Genomic DNA, 16,270 nt, shown 5'->3' with positions numbered 1-16,270 from the left:
AGAAATTCAGATAACTTTTTATTGGAATAAAATGCCATTAGAGGATTTTAACAAGGACATGAGAAAATCTGGTGTGTCCTTTGGAAGATGACTTTGGCTATTTGAAGAATGTCCTATGGGAGGCACAAGTGGAATTGGGAGTCACAAGGATGCTTTTGGAAATGGTGGGAAATGTTGTGGGTAGCAATGAAGATCGACAGAATTGGTTGTTATCAGGAGTTACTTTAAAGATAGGGCTGATAGGGGCGCCTGGGTGGCTCAGTTGGTTAAGCAGCCGACTTCGGCTCAGGTCATGATCTCACGGTCCGTGAGTTCGAGCCCCGCGTCAGGATCTGTGCTGACAGCTCAGAGCCTGGAGCCTGTTTCAGATTCTGTGTCTCCCTCTCTCTGACCCTCCCCCGTTCATGCTCGGTCTCTCTCTGTCTCAAAAATAAATAAACGTTAAAAAAAAAAAAAAAGATAGGGCTGATAGACTTGATGATGAGCAGGGTGTAAGGGGAAGATAGATCAAAGGTGATACATAAATTTTTTGACTTGGGCAACTGGATGGAGAATGATGCTATTCACTGTGATGTAGCACACTAACAACTGAACATATGAGAAAGAAATGTTTCATGGTCTGTTTGAAACTGTTATGTTTGTGACATTTAAGTAAAGTTGTCAACAATTTGAGATAGGTGAATCTGGAGATAGGAAGATCAGAGATGGAGGTGTAAATTTGGGTGTTGCCATCATGCAAATTGCATTTTAAACCTTCAAAGTGAAGGAGATAGTCTGAGAAGTGTATATATTTTGACATCTATCCTTGATAAAAAGAATTGCAAGTATCAACATGTATACAAGAGGTACCACATGGAGCAGAGGCCATCTGAAACATTATTATGCCCACTTAGTGTGCTCTAAACCAAACTGTGTGTGTGTGTGTGTGTGTAGAGTGTAAAAGAAGGTGTGGGGGGAGAGAAAGAACAAGTTGTAAAATCATGATGTAGTTTAATAAATGTAAGGTAACATGATTAGTTCTTTTAAAGTAACTGACAAGAAGAGTATCAGAAGCCTATACTATCTATAACCTACACTATACTGAAATAAAAAGGAAAGGTTTAGAATGCTTATGGAAAGGTTAACTTATGCTCATCAAGTACTTTCCAGAGTCTTTTTGATGTAGGCAGTAGAGGCCTTGCTTTTTATCATCACCTTCTTATATTGAATACACTCTTCTAAAACCCTAGTGTTTTTAACCTGCCAAGTTGTCAAATTTTGTTCGGTAAGTCATGTTTACATCCAAATGTTAGACTCTCTTTCTAGGCTATTGAGACTGTTTCAAAACTTGATTCTGCTATAAAATGTAATAATTGTCTTTCTAGTTTTTGTTACCTCTAAGTTTAATTAAAATGTTGGTCAGATGAAAACCAAGGACCTGAAAGGGTTCCCCATTTCACCAAAGGTCTCCATCTTGTTAGACAATACAGTTCACTTTGGGTAATAACAATTAGTCATGCACTAGATATTAAACACTTATTTTCATCTTTGCCTCCATTTTTTTAATACAAACTATCTAACTGAAATGTGTTCCCACTCTAAGAAGTCACTAGCAAAAGAGTCTAGAGATGTTACCCTCAAATCATTTAAGGTCAGTATGATAGAAGTTGTTGAGAGAGAATATATGGGACCTCCCAGGATTGCCATTTCTTTTTTAATTGCTCACAAATGTATTTTTAATGTAGTATATTTTAAAATAATATTTAGAAATGTCTTTAAGGTCACTAAGGTGTTTGGAAAAGAAACTGTTCTAAGCAGTCTTTTAGTGCCTGTTCTGTTCTAGATGTGCCTCAGATGTTGCTGACAGCACTTGTACAAGCTTATCTTCAGTTGCATCTGGGAAGGAGACACATGCTTCCTGAGAGTTATGCCACCAGATTGGGCTTCAGTGTCTTCTCACTAGTGTGTGTCTCTCTCAGACTAGCTTGATCATCCTTCTCACTGGCAGAGACAATGGACTCAAAGTAGAAGTAAAGGAGTTTGTTTTTTCTGTCAATAAATACTTCAACAGCATATTTTTAGGCAAGAGCTGTATTTATTGTGCTTTGAGTTTCGAAAAAACATGTATTTTCGGAGCCTGGGTGGCTCAGTTGGTTAAACATCTGACTCTTGGTTTCAGATCAGTTCATGATTTCACAGTTCATGGGATCAAGCCCTGCATTGGGCTCTGCACTGACAGTGCAGAGCCTGCTTGGGATTCTCTCTCTCTCTCTGTCTCTGTAAATAAATAAACTTTTTTTTAAAATGTATTGTTTACCACTGCTTAATAATAACATACGTGGCAGATAAATTATAAGCCCATCCTTCTCTAGACCGCAAGCCTAATCATCAAATCAGGCCTGCCCTTTTCCTTCAAAGGAGCAGTAGGCTAGATTCCTTTGACAAAGGGAAGTAGCTGCAAGGTGAACATGACTTGAGGATGCTTTCTTCCATTTTTAAATTTTTTATTTTTTTTCGGTGTTTTCTTCTTTGTTTTTGGCATCAAAGTAGAGATGTCTAAGGATCTCTAGGTAACATTGGAGTGACCATTGGTTATTAGTTTTTGCAACTGTTTGATTCAATTTAGTTGTCATTTCAATGAAAATATTCTTCCCCAGTGGTGATGAAATAGCACCCTCGTGATGTGATTCCTTCATAGCCTAAGAGTTTTTGCTTACTTTCTCTGTGAAAAAAATAAGCCTTTGGTTTTGACTCATTTAATTGATAAAAATATGGGTGAGTATAGAAGACCTTAAACAGTATTTTTCAGTAAATGAATTCATTCATGAATGAGTAAATATAGCTAATAAAATATGACAAATAAATGTCATACTTATATATAAATTCATAAGTTGTCAAATTCCTATCACTTACTATAGGATAGTAAGTAAAATATGACCACATTTTAGTAAGGCTGACTTGAGTAGATGAAAATATATTTCATATGTGATTTTTGGAAATGAATTAATCATACTCAATGAACTCCATCCTTTTGTTCTTAACTCTTACTCCCTTTTGAACATTTTGATTTATTAAGTTGTGGGCTGAATACTCACTCATTTATTCTACAAACAAGTAGTAAGTGTATAACATGTAGTAGGAATGTATCTTGGTGTCCCATTGACTGTCAGTACTCTTGTGGTTTCAGAATTTTTTCTGGCCTTTTGTCAACATTGCCAAAGTGTTTCTCTCTTAGAATAGCTTACTGTGGTTCTGTATGAGATAGAAACCTCTGAGCTGTAAAGTCAAACTTTATTCAGACATGTAAAAAATGTTAGTGAAAAGCACCCTTAAGTGCTACCGTCGCTATATACTTCAGTGTCTTGTGTTGAAGACCAAAACAAAGGATGAAAGAACAGGCTTTAGAATTTCAATGAACTCCTTGGTTTAGCTCTTAAAAGCAGCCAGAGGAAAAAGATGGCTCACCTACAAAGAATCAGCAAGGAGTTTTTACAGGTAACTTTTCAACAGCAATTGTGGAATCCAGAAGACAATTGTGGAATGAATCTGGAATGTGCCACAAAAGATAGCTGTCAATCTAAAATTTTAAACCCAATGGAATGCTGTTTTCAAGACCCAGGGTGAAATAAATCCAATCATAAAAAATTTTAATAACTGAAGTTTGCTAACAAAAGATCTTCACTTATGAAGAATTATTTCAGAGAGAAATAAGTGATACTGGAGAAAAATTGGAGATGAGAAAAGAAAAGTGAGCAAAGAAAATAAAATATGTTGGTAGATTTAAGCAATATCCTTTGAAAACAAACATAATAGTGTGTAATTTACAGAAGTAAAAATGAGAGAGGGGGGAAAAAAGCTGTTTAAAAGCAATATAAAGTAAGCCAGGAGGAGGTCAGTATTAAAACATCTAAGATCCTTTTACTGTTTGAGAGGTGGTTAAAGGTACTGATTAACTTTAGACTACATTGATTTGGCATGTTGACACTTTTAATGGTATCCCCTAACAGAATGGAATTATTGTGTATACATATCAAACCAGTAGGGGAAAATATTGAGAAAAAAATTCAGTCAATCAAATGCATTTCCAATTAAAATCCTAATATAATTTTAAGATGTATACAGAAAAGCAAAGTATCAGGGAAAGCTAATTCATGAAGAAGAACAGGTAGTTCTAGTACCAGAAATCAAAAACTTATTAAGAAACAATTGTAATTAAGTGATGCCTGTCTGGCTCAGTTGGTGGAGAATGTGACTCTTGATCTCAGTGTTGTGAGTTTGAGCCCCACATTGGGTGTGGAGCCTACTTAATTAATTTTTTTTGATTTTTTTTAAGACATGACACAGTAGAAAGAATAGACAAATAGACCAAAGAATAATATGACAGAAAAAATACTGAAAATAAATGAGGGAAAGATGAGCCACTCAGGAGATACTCCTGAAACAATTGTTAATCCATATGAAGAAAAAAATAACTGAATATTTCCCTCTAACATATGACACAAAAAGCAGAAATAATAAAGGAAAAATTAACAAACTTGACTACTTAAAATGGCAAACTATTCATCAAAAGATACAAAAAAATAAGAAGAGCAGCCACAAAATAGAAGGTATTTCAAGCATATAAAACCAAAAGGGAATTTGTATCCATAATATATAAAGAACTTCTTCACTAAGAAAAAGACAAGCTCCTTAAAAAACATAAAGGCAGAAGAATAAACAGGCATTTCATAGAGGAGAAAACTCAACACAGCAATAAATACATGACAACATAATTAGTCTCATTTTTAACCAAGGAAATGCAAATTAATATCACAATATGCTACTGTTACATCCACTAAGTTGGAAAAAAATTTTAAGCAGAACAAGCAGTTTTGGTGAGGCTATGAAGAAAGAACTTTCATATATTTCTAGTATCTGTGTAAATTATCCAGGAGAATTGCTGATGTGCACATTTAATGAACTAGCAATTCTTTTCATATATATATATTTGCTAGAAACAGTCATATATGTACATCAGAATAAATGTACAGCATTGATTATAATAAAAACTGGACATAACACAAATATCCAACAGGAGAATGAAGAGATAAATTTTGGTTCAGTGTTAACTAAACATCAGTGAAGTAAATGAAACAGCCACTTACATCAACATGAATCTCATAAATGTAATGTTGAACAGAAAAAAAGTCAGGAGAATAATACATTTGCTTGGATTCTCCTTATATAAAATTCAAAAATATGCAAAACTAAACAATATTTCAGGCTCCATACATATGTATTATAACTACAAAGAAATGCCAGGGAATAGGTTCTGAATGCTGATGACCTATAAGGGGAGGGGAGGGAATGACTACATAAGAGGATGCAATGATACATGAAATACTCTGTTTCTTAATGTAGGTCTTCTTTTAGCCCTTTTCATGCATCTTCTATAGAATACATTAAATATAATTTCATAAGTATAAAATACTCTATAATTTAAAAATTAAATTCCATGATTTAAGAAAATAAAAAGAAAAGTTAAATGACCATTCACCAGTGTTATTATTTATCCTCATATAAAATAAAACCATCAAAATAGAATGAGTGCATGACAAATCATCTTCTTTTAAAGTATATTAGAGTCACAGTGTTAATCTTTTTTCACCTGATAGATTCCTAAATTTTTCCAGAAAAAAAAAATCAAAATACAGTACATACAACTGTCATTAATTAGCCCATGTATCTGGCATTCTTATCTCCAAGCCTTAGTTTCTTTATCTGTCAACTGAGGTGATTGGATCAACAGACTTGGTAGTTTTTCCTGCAGTAAGTTTCCATTGTACTAGTCTGCTATACAGTTTGAATTACAAAATGTGGTTGTTCTGCAGGCAGCTATGTCTTTTATCACTTGTAACTGCAATGCGTAGGTAAAGTACCTGGAATACGCTAGATGGTCAGATAAAGATCAGTGGAATAAAGGATTCTGCCATTATATGCTAGTGAATGTTGGGCATGCTAACATCTCATCATATCCTGGAAATCATTATAAAACAAAATGGATGGCATTACACAACCATTGCAGGGATCATGAGTAATAAAGTTTCAAAAAGATGAACCTTTCATCAATTTTAAGATAGACACTTTTCACATTTTGTCTTCTCTGAAATCAAGTTAGGTCTTAAAGTAGATGAGACCTTTTCAACTGTTGTCAGGCAGACAGCAGTTGGGATGCAGTTGTCATTGCCTGGCTATAAACAAACTAAGCAATTATTCTGGATGGTATGATAAACAACAGAATTCCCTTGATGCTTCAGTCAACAAATTATATAAGGAAAGAATGAATCCTCCTTGTCCTCTCTGAAAAGTCTCCATTGATATATTGTCATAAAATCAAGAAAATCCAACTTCAAAAATAGTAAAATGGATATCCTGATATTTCGAAGAAAATCTTGGAGATACTGTAGATAACTCTTCTAAGAAAATCTCCATCAGGGGCACCTGGCTGGCTCAGTTGGTATAGCATATGAGTCTTGATCTTGGGGTTTTAAGTGTAAGCCCTACATTGGGTGTAGAAGCTACTTTAAAATAAAATCTTTTAAGAAAGAGAGAGAAAGAAAGGGGGGCGGGGAGGGAGGAAAGAAAGAAGGATGGAAGGAAGGAAGAAAATCTCCATCAAAAAATGTTCTTGATGGCACAGAAATAAAGATTGATTTGAAAAACACAGAGATAAAGAAATCAGAGTTGAAAAATAAGTCTGAAGGGTTGGATGCTAAATGTAAATAGACTTGAGTAAAACCTTAACCAATATATATGGCTTATACTTTTTATATATAAACCAGAATATATTTTTTAAAAGTTTTTCCTGTCACTGGTTTAGTTGCTGATGCTATCAAGACTTAAAGGGCCAATTCCCACCCAAATTTAAATTGATTTAAAATGGCTAAATTAATTATAGAAACTTGGAGCCAGGGAGGGGCAGCAGAGAACTAACCTAAAAAGAAATTTGTCCTCTATATGAATGATTCATATATATGAACTTACGGCATCCCCACAACAAAACTGGGGCAGGGCAGGCCATTTATTTCTATCCTTATTCAACATACCAGGAAAGAGAAAGACATGGAGAAAGTAAGTGTCAAGTTTGAGGTAGCCCAGCTAAGGGGTGGCCTTTGACTTGAGCTAAGAAGGCGGGTTGGGCTTGTATTCATTCTTTTCCTTCAAATGCTGGTAAAACCTGTGAGAATTCTGGTGGGTGATCAGGAAGAGAATTCGAGATGCGGTCTGTTGAGATCCAGATCAGCTAAGCCCAGCACTAGGATATGTGGTGAAGATGTCATGAATCAGGATGAATATATGAGCTAAGAATTCAAACCAAAGACCAAGGGAGGTTAAGTAAATACCCATCCAACATGTGATCAATGATGAACAGGAGACCAATCTGAACCAAATTCAGATATGTGCCAATGATGATATCCCAGAAGCCATGTTGTTCTATGAGTGGCCTAAAAAGCACCAAATGTACTGGTAGGGTCTCATTCCCTAGCCTTGAATATATGTTTTTAAAAAGGAAAAAAAAGAAAAGAAAAGAAAAGCTCCTGATACCTCAGCAATATTTGAGTGAGACAATTTGATATTGGTGAAGATAGAGATGAAATGATCAAAAGATATTTGCTGTGTTTCTACCTTACTTCCTAGCAATTAAAAAAAAAAAAAAAAACCCAAAGGGGTAGTTTCTCCTTCATTTACCAAGTGGTTATAGTTTAAAAGCTCAAGTCAGGAAATGGAATATTTCAAAGCCCTAGTGGGAAGGCATATATGATTCTTCACTCCAAAGAAATTGCACTAGACCTTTTGGCCTGATAGGTGTAGTCTAGGTGAAGTATTACTTTGTGTTGTCAAGATTCATTTCTTGACTGAGCAGTCACTTCACAAAGTGAGCTCTGTGGTTGGGATTTTGAAGGCTTTTGCTTCTGCTGAAACTCAGAGGTGGGGAATGTTCTGAGGCAAACGAGTACAAACTCTACTTAATATTCTCCTGCATGGCCGCCTCTTGGGAACATCTCTGAAGAGGAAGGTCAAAAGGTGTGTCTGTAGCTGTGTTTTCTTAGGGAAGGTGGCTCTTAAAATGTAGAACAGAGAAGTCAAGCTTCCAGATCTGTCCACAGTGCATGCAAGATATCAACAGCAAATGTCAATAAATAAAAATGTTAAAATAACCCTCTCCCAGAAATCACAAGAGAAGGAAAATAAAAGGATTTAGCCTTCTTTATTACTCATTAAGTAAATCCTGCTTCATACTAGGTGACACAAGAGAGGGTATTTGTGAGTAAGCACTTAGGTGTAGAAGGATGAAGATAAGATTGGCCTTTCTTGTTCCACCGAGCCTATGTTTCACCTAGACAATTACACATATGCTTTCTGAGGACTTATGCAGCATATACTAGGATACAAATACATCGGCAGCTGAATGGTTGAAACTCATAAAGTCATTTCATGAACAATCTGTCTTGGACTCTTTTTGTTTTCACTCTGGGGTAACAAATACAATTCCAGAGTACATTTTTATATCTATATCTATATTCATATCTGCATTTGTATTTATTCTCAGAATGAAGAGAATGCATTGCAGACAGGACTTAAACTTTAGAATTAATTGGACATGGATACATAATATAAATCCAGTTTTTATCATTCATTTATTGATTGATTCTGTGGAAAGTACACAATATCTTTGAGGCTTGATCTCTTTATCTATCAGGGAGAGTATTATAATGTATTTAAGGGAAATGAGTAACTAATCTCTGTTTGGTCTTTAGGTTAAAGGCAGTAGGCTGCCTATCTGTTCTTGCCATGGTAGCTCCCACAGACACACCTTGAGCTTTATCTCCCCTCCTTCAGGATGGCATTTATAGTATTTCTATGTTTAGAATTATCCTTTGCTAGCTCAGTCAACATTGAGCACTTAATGTATGACAATAATTGTGTTCTAGGCACTTAATAAAAGAGACAAAACCCCTTTCCTCTGGGAACTGACAGTCTAGTGGACCTGCTAGACTCTCTATTTTCCTTGCTTGCACCTCCATTCCACCTCTCCTCCAGACTTCACTTCAAGAGTTTCCCCTTAGGTGAAAGTTTTTCTGTGTTTTATTTATCACACACAATCTGTGTGTCCTCTGAAGTTCTGTACCATTTTCCTGCTTTTGCTGCGAGGTGGCTTTTTATTGTTAGCTTCCCTGTAGAGTTGTGTTTTTTTTGTTTGTTTTGTTTTGTTTTGTTTTGTTTTTATGTGTCTTTCCTAACTGCTTGTTGCTGGATGGTGAAAGGTCTAGAATATATGCTTTCAGAAGGGAGGCACGATTCAGTGTGTTTTATTCACCATGTGAATAACTGTAGTGGACAAATAGCACGTTCTCTATAACTATTTTGCATGAGTGGATACCTTTATATCCCACACATTACTTTGCTTTGATATAGAGAAAGAATTGGATTTGCACTCAAAATTCCTGGATTTAAAACTAAGCTCGAGGGCCACCTGGGTGGCTCAGTCGGTTAAGCGTCCAACTTTGGCTCAGGTCATGATGTCATGGTTCATCAGTTCAAGCCCCGTGTCGTACTCTGTGCTGACAGCTCAGAGCCTGGAGCCTGCTTCAGATTCTGTGTCTCCTTCTCTCTCTGCCCTCCCCTGCTGATGCTGTGTCTCTCTCTGCCTCTCAAACCTGAACAAATGTTTAAAAAAAATTTTTTTTAAAAGCTCAAAACTGATTTTCCTTCTGAGACTCAGCTTCGTCTATAAGATGGTAATAAGATTTTTGCTTTACTCACATAACAGAATTGTTTTTGAAGATATAATAAGTGTGATATCTCTGGAAAAGAACTTGTTTGTTCACTAGTAAATGAGTACAGGTTATTACACGTAAGCCCATAATGATTACTGTTGAATGAATGAATGTATTATAGACCGAATGTGTGTATTATAGACTAACTGTATGTGTTGTATAATTTATGTGCTCCCACTAAAATTCATATGTTGAAGCTCTAATTCCCAACATGATGGGATTTAGAGATGGAGTCTTTGGAAGAGAATTAGGGTTAGATGAGGTTATGAGGGTGGAGCTTTCCTGATGGGGTTTATCCTTTATAAAAAAAGACATGAGAAATAGCTCCTCCCTCCCCCATGTCACCTCATGTGGGGCACAAACAAGACACATGAGCACATAGGGAGACAGCAGCCACCAGCAAGGTAAGAGAAAAGGGCTCAGGATAAAATCTACCTTGCCAGCCCCTTGATCTTAGGCCTCTCAGTCTCCAAAACTGTGATAAATTTCTGGTGTTTAAGCCACCCAATCTGTAGTATTCTGTATGGCAGTCTGAGGTAAAGCATGCATGTGTAAGAAGGAAAAGATAGGTTTTGGTGAAGTCTGGGCAATTTAGGGATTCAATCAGAAGGTAAATAAAGGCACTCCGGAGGTGACACAGGCTTCAGCCATTTCAAAGAATTAGTTGATGCTTAAAAGTGTTGTGCTATAACTTTACTGAGTGTATTTCCTAAGATCAGCTTTCTCCTACATTCAGGGCAAAATGGAAAGAATTAAACTGTGTATTAAGAGACTGAAATCTCAGCAGGTACCTTTGGGCAAGTCACTTTAACTCTCTCACTATCTACTGTCTTATCTATAAAATGAAGATTAAAATGCCCAACATGTCTGTCTCCTGGCATGGTGGTGATGACCAAGAAAGTTTATGTGTTGATGAATGACTTATAAACTATTGTCAATAAAATATGAGATATTATTACTAATAGCTTGTCATTAAAGATTCATGGTTTGTGCCACATCCTTTGTTTCTCAAAATTAACGTTCTTACCCAAGATTTCCTTAGGATCTAGAAATTCCTAGCATCCTAGAATTTAATGAGGTGTTAATTTCTCAGACCACACAACAATCCTGTGGGCCATGTTTGGCAGGGAAGAAACTGTTCCACAGAGGCAAAGGAAATCGTCCAGGGTCACACAGCTTGCTGATAGCACAACTAGGTTTCCAACACACATCTAATAACTGCAGATAGGGACCTCTTTGCATTAAAGCCCAAAGATCTGAGCCCTCTTGTTTTCAAATACCATAGGTTTTATTGTCAGTGAGACCTAGTTTCTCTTATTATCACATTCAATGCAGTAATGATAATATCTGAGATTTTATGAAATCTTATACCCTTTAATGTAAATTTTGGTAAACGTACAGTATTCTTATTGGCAACTTATTTTACAGGTGCAATTTAAAAATGGGTCCCTGGAGATCAGATTGACAGGGTACCTGTGTTGCTGATGGATAATTTTTCACATGGATTTTTAAATGGCCCGTTACTACAAAATGTTTTATGCTTATAAATCATTAAAAAAAGGAGGTGTGTGATCCTGCATCTGTGGAACTTTCAGTGCTGGCATAGAATAAGAGGACTGAGGTGCATATTCCTTATCTGTACATACTAGTTATTAAGTGAGTAAGTTATTAAAAAAACAATATAGGTAGGGAGGTCTAGAGTGCATTTAAGTTTCTAAAGGAAGGATGGTGATGAGGTATAGAATTTTAAAATAGGCTTTTGAATGTAGTCTATAGAAGGCACATGGTAGAAGTTAAGAAGAAATTACTTCACTAAGCACCATTCTTTTGTAGAATAGTAACAATAGCAAGCAAAGACATTGATGACCTCAGAGAAGCATGAATAGCACATGATGGCTCAGATTATATTGACAGCCTAACCTGACTCCCAGGAATTTAGAGCAAATTTGGTATGCAGAAGCCAGATGGGTTTCTTTAAGACCCCTTCTATTTTTTAAAGATCTTGTTAAGTCAGACTTGGAGGAAGAACAGAACATACTTTTTTTCCTGGAGTGGAATACATTTCCCTCCCTGTAAATCTTGTCATTCGATGGCAGTTCAATAAGAGGAGACTAAGCTCGGGACTTTAAGTGTAGTGTGGAAAGAGACCTGGATCAGTCCTCAGGAGCATTCCTATTCTCCTAGCTAAGGTTTCCATCTAGGAAGCCCCAAAGGGGCTGACTGAGGTCATGATACAATTTTAGGACCACAAGGAGCAAGGAGCCCAACTGAGAAGCTTTTCCTTTAAGCATAAGATCATGACTTCTTACTGTGATAGCTAGCCATGGTGCCACAGCATAGATCTAAATAATTGTGATTAACAAACAAATAAAAGCCAGGATTGTTGATATTCCTTTGCCCAAGTGAAATATAAGCCAACTAGTTATATTTCTCAGACTTTGTTCTCTCCTCCTGATGACAAACATATTGAGAATCTGATATGTGCTTAGCTGATCTGATAATCAAAATTATGAAGAAAATTGAGGCTGTCCTTTGGTATCCAGTCAGTAAGTTTCATTTGCTTAAAGATTAGGTAAAATAATGTCACAGGGTGCCGGTTCTGCCACAATGAATGTCAGCAGAGGTTTTGAACAAATCTGGCTGCTGCATCCTGGTACAGGACACACCTCTCCGATACGCTGTTCTGGGTATAGAAGAAGCCACAAAAGAACCTCTTTGGCTACTTTTATTCTGGGTAAACATACCCAAGATCTCTATCCAGAACATTACTGCACGGAACTGTGTGTGCACATGTGTATAACTGAATCAAAGTTCTTTCCTGTACCTGTGAACAATTGAGTATAGCTCTGCTTAACTTTTGAGCTGCTGTCATAATTTTCTTATTCATCAGAATTAAAAGTTTATCATTATAATCACTATTGTAATCATTATCATCACCACTACCAATTATGAGTCCTTTACATGAAGATAAAGGTGAGTAGTATTACTCTCATAGGTAAGGTAACTTTGGTTTAGGGACATAAAAAATGTTTACATAGGAGAATTTTGGCAAAGTCCCTGTTCAAAGTTAGGGTCTTTGGATCCAAATGGGCTTCATTTTACCATCACATCATACTGCATCCAACACATGCCGGCCCCTGGAAGACTTAAAACCTGAGGATTAATGGAGGAGTTTTGCTTCAGTTAGGAACCGCCATCTTTTTTTTTTTTTTTTAATTCTTTTAATGTTTATTCATTTTGAGAGACAGAACAGAGCATGAATGGGGGAGGGACAGAGAGAGAGGGAGACAGAATCCAGAACAGGCTCCAGGCTCTGAGCTGTCAGCACAGAGCCCAATGTGGGGCTCGAACTCACTGACTGCGAGATCATGACCTGAGCTGAAGTGGGATACTCAACCGATTGAGCCACCCAGGTGCCCCCCCCCCCTTTTTAAAAATAGTAACCACCATCTTTAATCTGACCACCTTGGACTTTTAGAAGATGTATAATTTGAAAATAAGAAGATACTTTAGATCATACATGTATGTAAAGGTAATAAAAACCCTACCACATCGAATATAAATCATTGCCCTTTCTATCACTCAGCTCTTAAACTTGTGTTTTTGGGTGATTGCTGCCCACCCACCATCTCATTCACAGTAACCCCTTCTTAAGCCATTCATATCCTTATTCAACAAATATTTTAGAAAGCACCTGCTTTATATCAGGCACTGCTCTAGGGGCTAAAGAAATGGCAGTGAAAGAACAAATACAAAGTCTCATCAGAATTCAGAATAAAAATGTGATGATTAAAATTGATCTTGAAACAGTGATTGGTTTATTTTACTTAGAGTCCAGAAAAACCACTAGTTTTTCTCTTTCCCAATATCACTCTGAATCAAACCACACCCACAACTGAGTCTGTGCATGTCCTGCATGCAGGGCATTATGCTAGGTTCTATGGAACTATCAGAAAAAAAGAAGTCTTGCTCTCAAGTAGCAAGAGTATGAATGCAATGTTTCCAAGAATTGGGATTTTTCTAAGACTCTTTCTAGGATTCATTCTTTATAATATATCCATTAATGCCTTAGCAAATCACTGCTTGATAAATTCATGAAGCCCTGTGTGTCTTACACGTGTTCCATGGTGTAAGTCTTTAGGGATTAGGCATTTCCACCTGCCAGTGCCATGCCTAGCAAGATCTGATGCAAAAACTATTTCCCTAGCATGCCAATTGGCAAAGGCATGACATTAGGTTTTGTTCTGGCAAACAGATTAGCCCTCTAAGGGTTAATTAGGAAGACAGCCCCTTTCAGGGCCTAGTATTGTTTACTTCAGTCGTTTTCATGCAAACTGCCATGTTTCACTTGGGTACTAATTGTGCCTGATGGACCCATTATTTTGTAATCAGAACAGTTCCTTAGCTAGCTCTCTGGGGGTTAATTAAATGGATGAGGTAGTGCCCCGGATATTACTAGCAGACAGGACCACTTGAATTTCTCACCAACCGCCTTGGAAAAAGTCCTGTTACTATGAACAGTCGGGTTTCGCAGAACCAGTGGTGCCTTCCACAGTTGGAGTTTATTAGGTTACTGTACCAAGACAAGCCCAGCTGATCCATCACTACAGGCCTACCTGGCTTAGCCCTGTTTTGCCTCAGAGGACTTGTGCCAATGGATTCTGGAAACCCAGCCTGCATATAGGCAGCCTGTTGACTGCAGAAGATGATTCCAGCCCCAGGTTAAATATGTACACCTCATGGAAATGTCGGTGTCTTCAAGCTGAAGGCACTTAAAAGCTAGAAGAGCGGCAGTCTACCCTGAGACACTATATTAGACACAGCAAGAGACCACAATGATTGGTAAGGTGATTAGACATTGCTCTGATGTTGTTATGCCACTGCTGTGGCCAATGGGGGCTGACCTTGTAATCTGCCAGTTCTCTTCCCTTTGTGGTTTTTTTTCCCCCTACTGAATTCCTAGCTTAAGAATCTTTGTGTAAAATGATCGCACATTAGTTTTTGTCTCATGTTTTTCTTTTCTTTTTTTTTTTTTTTTTTGCAACAAACCCACTGGGATTTAATAACTAGTAGAGAATATTGTGTACTGAGGTGTGGATGAGGAAATGGTGAATTCTAGAGCTCAAATATCTAAGCCTTTCTGTGTTTGGGGCCATTGGAGAAGACAGCAGACCAGAAAAGGGATTTTCTTTTTCTTTTTCTTTTTTTTTTTTTATATAAGGCTTTATGCCCAGACCCACAATAGCACTTAAAATGAAATCTTTCTGTTGCATGTAGAAATGTCTGAACTATAATCGTATGTAACTTAGGAAAATGGTCTTTTCCTAAAGTTGTCTATGGAGTTAGCTCTTACACAGTCTTTATGTCAGGACTATGGTGGTTTGCTTGTAGAAAATGTAATGTGGTGGGAAGTGCACATGATAGAGTGTGAAGACCTAAATTCAGTTCTTATTTCTTCCTTGTATTAGTTGCATGATTGGAGCATTTACTTTACTTCTAGTCTCAATTTCCTTACTTTAAAATGTGGATAATTATACTGACCTACTTTCTGCCATAGGATTATTGTAAAAATCACACGGAGCAACTGCCATATATTACATGGCCCAATTAATACTATGTAAATGAAAGACTGGCAGGATTAAAAAATATGCATAGTCCAGAAAAAAATGTTCCAAATGTATTAAGCATTAACAATCAAGTGTAATGTGTAAGCCTTAAAAACAAAAGAATCTGTAATGATGGATGACATTTTATTATATTCCTCCATTTCTATACATACAAACAAAAACGTATGAATTGTTCCTAGCTGTATTTAGCAATTTCTATATTTTTCCAGAAACTAACCTGATACTGAGGCTTTTTGCCTTGCCTCTATGATACCTTTCTATCAGAGCAAGAAAAATGTCAGAGAAAGTTATGTCCATCTGATGTGGGTAGAAATCAATTGTAGCATTAGGAGTAAAGGTAATACTGGAAATATATTAGGCATGTGAAATGTCCAGAACAGGCAAATCTGTAGAGACAGAAAGTAGATGACTGGTTGCCAGAGTGACTGCTAATGAGTACAGGACTTTTTGGGGAATTGATGAAAGTGTGGTGATGATTGCACAACCCTATGAACACCCTAAAAACCATTGAATTGTACATTTAAAATAGGTGCATTGTATTATATGTAAATTATGTCAGTAAAGCTGTTATTCAAAAAAGTACATTTAGAAATTTTATATATATGTATATATATAATTATATATGTATAATGCATGTATGTGTGTAAGTACATATACGTATTATGATATATATTAGGACACATGGTGCTAGAACTGGATATTGATGAACGTATGGCCCTGAAATGGAATATACTGATTCCTCAATGAAATCTTTGAATAGAAAAAGAGGAAGAGCAGAAGGTAGTTATCAATCCTGTAGCAATACAGAGTAATACTAAGGACTGCATTCCATGGGAATCTGGCAAG

The 16,270-nt window shown here is 36.6% G+C and overlaps 1 protein-coding gene across 7 annotated transcripts in view; it reads left to right on the top strand.

The window, feature by feature from the left end:
- Window positions 1-16,270, top strand: part of LINGO2 (leucine rich repeat and Ig domain containing 2) — a 1,147,525-nt gene that overhangs the window by 1,028,387 nt on the left and 102,868 nt on the right. Inside the window, exon 1 of one of the 7 annotated variants that reach the window (XM_019424197.2) lies at window positions 14,303-14,639. The exons of the other annotated variants lie outside the window; for them this stretch is intronic. The gene's annotated coding sequence lies outside the window, so the exon portion shown is untranslated. Of the gene's footprint in view, window positions 1-14,302; window positions 14,640-16,270 lie in introns of those variants that run through there. 7 annotated transcript variants of the gene reach the window in all.

Source organism: Panthera pardus, unplaced genomic scaffold, assembly GCF_024362965.1.
Source record: "Panthera pardus isolate Hobbes unplaced genomic scaffold, ASM2436296v1 HiC_scaffold_20, whole genome shotgun sequence".
Taxonomy (NCBI): domain Eukaryota; kingdom Metazoa; phylum Chordata; class Mammalia; order Carnivora; family Felidae; genus Panthera; species Panthera pardus.
The sequence above is the reverse complement of the archived record's forward strand: the minus strand, read 5'-3'. Positions and strand labels throughout refer to the sequence as shown.